The sequence below is a fragment of the Bidens hawaiensis genome, unplaced genomic scaffold (genome assembly GCF_021521415.1).
Source record: "Bidens hawaiensis isolate Kalapana, Puna unplaced genomic scaffold, B.hawaiensis_p1.1 tig00046309_1, whole genome shotgun sequence".
Classification (NCBI taxonomy): domain Eukaryota; kingdom Viridiplantae; phylum Streptophyta; class Magnoliopsida; order Asterales; family Asteraceae; genus Bidens; species Bidens hawaiensis.
The window spans coordinates 48,385-56,265 of record NW_027498273.1 but is presented as its reverse complement, the minus strand read 5'-3'; positions in this window follow the sequence as shown (position 1 = coordinate 56,265).

Sequence of the window (7,881 nt, the reverse complement as noted above, 5' to 3'; positions counted from 1 at the left end):
ATACAAACTAACATAGAGGACAAAGAGTGCAATTCACTCAAAAAAAAAACTTTATTATCATTATGGTTTTACATTTTTTCTTTATCCAAGAAATGAATATCTTCGTTGAAACCAACTAAACGATTTACAATGAAGTGGCAGGTAAGCGGGCAACAAGCTGTGCCGCAACCCCCTTTTGGATAGCAAACTCAATCCTACTAAAAACAAAGTTTTGATTCTTATGAGCCGATAAATTGCTATGCATGACTTTTTGAACTCTGTTTAGAAGGTCCACGGCATCTGCAGCTAAGTAACCAAAAGTGTCAAAGGCAAAGGGGATAAACACGTGTTGATTCTCCAAACAAGCTTTCTTGTGTTTAACAAACTTACCCGAGGCCGCCTTCAATGCTGCCTGACAGGCAACAAACCCGTTGTCCCTTAGCCCAACAAGAGGGGAGACTTCTGTGAGACCCACACAAGCGTGTTTCCCCCCTACCCACCCAAAAACAAGAATATCGGCCGGTCGTAACGTAGATCTTCCTTCAAGAGGATTCGTAAGAAAGTTTACGGGAGCCTCCTTTTTAGCTGAAATTCCGGCCCGTTTAAGAACATCGCATAGAACATCCCTCACCAAATCATGTCTGTATTTAAACCCAGGTAACTCTTTGCAATGAATTGCGTGCTCGCCAAAAGAATCCAAACAGACCTTGTGGCAAACTAGGCATGGCTCATCTACCGGGAACAAAGGAATCATTAACCGATACTTAAGGATGGTCCGGTACTCCAAAGCCGACATGTGTTGGCCCCGTCCTTCAATAGGGATAACACTTAAGAAATCTTGAGCCCGTGGAGATCGAAGGCACTCAAACACCGCTTTTTGACGAGGAGATAAATCAAACTTCACTTCCAAACTCTGGATGATTCCACTATAAAGGGCAGTCGCCAAAGCATGTTGGGCTTTAGGTGGGGCGGTGTCTTTATTAGAGAAACCGCTAATATTAAAATCAGGAGGTGAAATATGCAACCGATCTATCGCACTCCCATAATCGGAGTCAAACCCATCAATACCACAATCTCGAAGAACGTGGTCTTGCAATTTCCAAGATTGTGCCCTCGAGGCCACAAACGCATATGTAGATACGTCTGAAGCTGAACATAAACGCAAACCTCCAAAACGAGTCGGAAGTGATGCCAACCGCCATTGAAAATCTCCAAAGAAGGCACCACCACAAACCACGATGTCCTCAACCGCCCCCCGAAGGCCATTGTCAAAAACAGAAACAGCTTCCCCTACATACTCGGCTGGCACGTTCTGAGGCCGAATAACAACTTACCTACTCCCATACATGATCGAAGCAAAAGGAGCTCGCATTGAGGGTCCCGCAAATGTGGGAGATGGCTCATCAGTTCTACAGCCCGCGAAGCCCTTTTCACAGCAAGTCCGCTGATGAATTCTGCATCCCTGCTAATGGCTCCCCCAAGGAGTTTCACACCTAACATCGGCCTTCCAATCTCACGAGGAAACATCCCTTCCTGCACCTTAACCCATTTCATGACGGCCAAAATACTTCTGTTTTCTTAATGTTAAGTTCAAGGCCCTGTTGGGGGCCCTCTACCCTAATAATATCCAAAGTTTTAGCAACCTCTTTAGTGTCTCAAATAATTGTACCATCATCTAAGTACCAAGCATGGAAGAGGAGCTTACAGGAATCCTGGACAAGATGAACAAGTGGGTGCAGAACTAAGGCGAAAAGAAGAGGTCCCAAGGGGTCCCCCTGTTGAACCCCAGTGGTGGACCAAATGTGGTCATCCCCCACATATAGCCTGGACGGCTGCCCATATAAAAAGTTTACCCATAAGGAAATAGACGGACATCGAGCACGAACCTCATTCAGAAGGGCAGTCCTATCCACCAAGTTGAAAGCATTACAAAAATCAACGGTAAGCATAGCCAACGACCCATCAGAATGAAACTTATTTAAAAACCTGTTCGCACTATGAAGCACAGCCTCCGCACCACTAGAAACTCCCACCCCAAACTGAAAGTCACAAAGGTATTTGGCAATTTCCTTTCCAACACCCCTCATAGCCACCTTAGAGATCAATCTCCTCCAAATGGCACCTACGGCAATGGGTCTAATCCCATTGTCCGGTTTGAGCAACGGTGTGAGAGGAGCCGACGCAATGAACTCCGCCAAAACCCCCGGGCACCTCCCCCCCAAACATAAATTAACCACTGTGGTAATAGATTTTAGCAACCCAACAGCGATCGTCGACCCCTCCCCACAAAAGGCATCCAAAATGTGTTGGGCCCTCAGTTCATCTCGCCCGCAAGACGTCCCTTTAGGGAAGGATTTAATGCATCCAAGCACACTATCCTCGTCAACAGCAAGATGAGGCTCAGAAAGCAATGAAACAGGCATAATCGGCGGGGGCAAGTTGGGATGCTTAGCCGTTAACGCTTTCAAAGTATCATTGCCGAAAGGTGCAACCCCTGAAGAACACAATACTATAATCGCGGAGGTGAAATGCCCGTCCGCCACTTTTCGTAAACATTGTTTCACATTGGTGCAAACAGCAGAGTCATCGTGCTTAGCGAGAGGCCCATCATGACTCGAGTACACCCTCAAAGGTTGGGCAAAAAGGGATAAAATAAGTGCATCAAAACCATCCTTACCACCCCAAGCCGTTAGTGCCTGCTGAATACTATACACATTGCAAAGACTTCCTCATACTGGACCTGTGCTCTTGACGAGTAGAAGGTCTGAAAACTAGCAATGTGCATCGCGGTAACAACAAAAGTCTCACCCATGCCTCAACAGACTCTAGCATAGCAACCACCTTTGCCAGAGCCGCAGTTAAGGCCTGAGCAAAAGCCATACGACAACTATGAGGGATGCTCTTAACAGTCGTGATAGGAAGAGAGAAGACGCGGTCAAGGAGAACCCCATCCACCACTATCCCTTCCAAAGGAGCAACATCCCTCATAACATGCGGTTTATCAATCCCCACAATAAACTCATCCGCATCTCCCACGCCTTCCTTGAACTTAGCGACCCCATCAACATGATGACACGCCCGTCTAAGAGCATTTACACGCATACACAACCTACATAACCACTGGTCCGAAGCCTTTAAAGCCTCCCCAACCGAAATAAATAAATCATAATATGTTGAGACGGCGTCCCGAAGGGCACCTTTCCGCTCATCCGAGGACAAATGAAGTCGTTTGATATGCGCAATCAACCGAGAGAACCCCTTGGACCCTGCCCGTCCATCCGGGCAACAATGAAACCCCCGAAAATGACACGGCCAAACTCCCCCCGAAGGTCGAACAACCACATCCATTGTGAACCTACACTATTATCTAGGGTCTTAGACATAGCACCCTCATCAACCAATCCACCATGAGAAATGATGCCGAACCGACAACCAAGTACCAAATGGACCCCTTAGAGCCAGGTTGGAAAACTAGTTGGTTTCCAAACCCCCAATTACAGCTTCAATCACAATGTCTTTAAGCACAAATCCCATAAAACGGTAAAAAAAAACCCAAAGGCATTCTGTCGAACACTTGGTGGGCATAACTGAAAGCTCACCAAAATGTGCACTCGGCTTGCGCAACAACTGAAGTAGTGCCCGGGTTGTATAATGACGAGTCACCAGGAGCGGTGGAGGGGCAGGGGGCAGTGGCGGGTGGTGGTGGAGGTGGGAAAGCGGTGGAGGGGCGGGCTGTTTAAGGAATCTTTTTTCTTTTACAAAGAAAAGAAAAAATAATTGCTCGGAAAGATTTTCTGAAAATGCTTGATTAAATTCGAATAGTACAAAATTGTTCGGAAAGTTTTTCTGAAAATGCTTGATCACTAAATGCAATGTGCCATATTTTCTTTTTAAATTATGAAATATTGTTTTCGGAGCATATATAGGATGACAATGGGACACAATATTACTCTTTTTTTTTTGAAGCTTGAACGGCATAAATGTTACTAAATAAGGGAACCTTCTTAAAGTGATACTAAACCGTAAAAACACGGAAATTACATATTATTGGGAGATTTTTAAGTCACACATCTCAATGAACATTTGCGTTCTTGTTTCAATGAGAACTAGGTTAATAACCCGTGTATTAAACGAGCAGAAAAATGATATAATGTCAATAAAAAAATATTTACATATTTGATACAAGTTATAAGTGAAATCAAGCATATAAAACAATTATAATTATTTAAAAAAATCCATAATGCCAAATAATTTAGTAAGGTATAACAATTTCTCATAAATTAAATTATATATTACACTAATTATAATAATGATGAAGGATTTAAACATAAAGTGTTCATAAAGGAAATAATTCAATGGAAAAAGTTTCCATCAAGTTTGAAAATACCGGTTGTTTCAACAAACTATTTTGAACCATATATGAACTAGAACCGCTCGTCCAAATTAACATAAAACTAAAAATGCATTAATAATGAATTTGACTTTTAAGTTAGATAATAGTATCATTTAAAATAACCCGTTTCAAGTCAAACTCATTCTGATCATAACTCTTTTTTACCCGCCCGTTTTGACCTGAATTAATTTGATACTCTTTTAAAACAACTTGTTTTGATCCGAACTTATTTTACTCTAAAAACACATTGATCTAAACTTGTTTTGAACCAAACACAAACCTGATCCGCCTGTTTAGATTAATATAAAACTAAGAATACATGGATCATGAATTTTATTTTTAAGTTAGAAAATTCTATGATTTAAATCAACACGATTCGACCCGAGTTTATTCGAATCAAAACCCTTTTTGACACACATGTTTTGACCTAACCAATTCGATATTCTTTTAAAACAACCTGTTTCGAACCGAACACTTTCTATTCATAACCTGTTTCGATCCGAATTAATTTTACTAAAAAACTATTGACCTGAACTAAATATGAGCCTGATCCGCCTTTTTAAATTAACATAAAAACTAATATGATATGAACAATAAATTTATCTTTGTTTCTATATATTAACTTTTATGTAGCATTGTAGCTTTTGCATTTGTTTTTAAGAGTCATGTAAAACAAGAGGTTGAATCTTACACACATACATAAAATAACCATGACTATCTTTTTGTTAAAATTAGTCAAGCTTGCTCACTCACATATAGAGAAACGACCTTAGTCACAACACCAATGGTTATGTCGTTTATCGACTATGAGCGGATTTGTTTTGTCTATTATGGGTTAATCACAATTGCTTAAAAAACAAACAAACTTTGAGATAACCATAAAAATAGTATAAGGTGACGTAGGTTGTCGCGGTCTACTCAAAAACAATTAATTAAAGACTTAAATACCTATAACTAGTACGGATAAGTAAGGTCGTCTCCTCAGGGACTCAAGGAAAGTGCTAATTTAATATGAATAAATTAATTAATTAACTAAGGCGGATAGACGATGTTAAGCAGTTTGTAGAAAAGGATTAATTAAAATTAATTATTACTTGAAAAGAGTTGTAAAAGCATTCATTCTAGGTTCGGGTTATGTGTTTCATATGTTAATCACATATTCTTTAGTCTTTGGTATTATAATAATTGCTAGTCCTATGGTTTGATTTATGATGACAAACGATACCCTAACCGAATTGTTGACACAAATGCACCCGGACACCACAATTACCAATTCTATGTCTAAGATGATTAACTCATGATAAGGTTTGATGATTCTAGTCCAATGACACAAGAGCTTAACCCTAAGTGTTGATGAACAACCAAACTAACGTTACACAAATCAATAATCGCAAACTCAAGCTTTAATCAATCAAATACTAATTAAGCAAGACAAATCATATAAAATCAATCAAGCTAAATTCATGAAGCACAAGAATTTGATCATAACAGTATATTACACAAAACCTTAGCCTAGAACGAACACACCCGACTAGCCAGACATCGACATAATCGTTAAAACACTTATCTTGATAAACATACGATCATAGGACAAACTGAAAGCTTCGGGATAGATGAAAGTCGCCCTAGAACACCTCTTCTGCCTCTGGAAGTCGTAATATCCAAAATATGGTCGAAAAATCGTTTATATAGTGAAAACCCTAACTTTTTCCGACATTGAGCATCTTCGCATATCGCGAAGTTGGATGTCCTGCATCTTTGCGATACGCGAAGATGCAACTGACTTCAAATTCAGATTCCTCTCGTTGAAATACATAAAATTCATATATTATAGATTCCGTAACTCATTTCCTAGGCCGAGATATGCCCGTTTTACTAAAAGACACTTTCCTGGTAACCCATCTTGTTCAGTTTTCGCTTCGGCTTCATGTTTCTCATCCAATCCTTTCCCGAATCCTTCTTAACCCTCAATACATGTTTCTCCATACTTCCATCATCTCGAGGCTTGCTTAATCTTCATCTGGATGGCTCTGAATTAGCTCGTTTAAGCGCCTTAACTTACAATGTCCTGAAAACACATAACGCTTGAAGTACCAATGTTCATTCGATTATTTAACTAAAATTAACTAATTAATATATAAAATAAACTAACTTTTACCCAACCATCACATCCCCACACTTAAACTTTTTCGTCCTAAAAAAGATTTTGCAATGGAATCAGAATCAGAGATCATTCTTAAAATACTTCGTAGATTATCTTAATTAAGCACCAAGAACACAAAAAAAACCACGATTGCGACCCTCGCCTTAATTCTTACTGGGAAAAATAAGGTGCGAAAGTTGTATTAATTCATATTATTAAAATGGAACAAACACCTCAAAGCCCAGAAGCCACCTTACCATGCTTCATTATATTTTTACCGAACCAGGCCACCCCAACTTGACTTAAACCTTAAGATTAGACGATCAAAATTTTGCACATTTGTACAATTTTTCAAGCCCATATGTAATAGCTAAGACAATCTTGGATATATTTATCGAACCAAAACCCAACTTAAGTATTAAAGTCTACCAAAATGGCCATTAGATATGATTAAGGTACAATTAGGTAACCAACTAGTAAATAGCCCCCACTACATGACATACCCTCGTTATCAAGCAATACCCCGAAGTCCATCACCATACGTGAGTAGGCACGAATTCATCTGTAGGGCTTACATATGACGTGTCCCGTGTGGTCCATTTCTTAATGGTAATGAGACGCGAGCACGGGGACCCCATATGACTAACAGCGTGGATGATCAAGTCAGTAGTGAATTTGTAATTTTAAAGCACTTTTTGTGATCATGTTTATTGACTTATAAATTGGCAGATAAACTACGGGTTTGCTCTTTTTAAGCTTTTTTTAATATGAATAAATCCACTTAAGATTTACGCATACCAGATGATAAACCGCATACCGACCCATGGTCTCCGTTCCCCGGGGCATCCCATCAATACAGGATTTAAGGCCATAAAACCATACGCCTATGATGTGTTAGCCACTTAACTAGCAGTTTTTTCATTTATGTTTATATCACAAGCCATTTAGCATACTCTAATGTTAAGCCTATTCAACCATTGTACTATAGACTATTCATATTAAAATATATTTTTGGTGATCAAATCTAATAATAAGGTTTGAGTATGGCCTAATCTTTCATTACAGTCCTTACACAGGCTTAGCTAAACAAACAAAACCCTGAAGGCGTTTCCCACTAAAAATCAAGTATTTAAGGTTCAATTAAGTCAACAACCAAATTGTCTTTTTATTCTCAAGGCTGAGCCTACCGGCACATCCCAAATTAAGTGTGTTCCCGTTCAATTTATCTCATATTATATAATAATTTTGAAAAATAATCCCCAATTTTTCTATCATTTTCCATTATTTTGCAAAAACAAAATCTTAATTCAATGAACATTAAAACTTTTAAGTTTTAATTTCTCCACCATCCCCACACTTGAGGCAA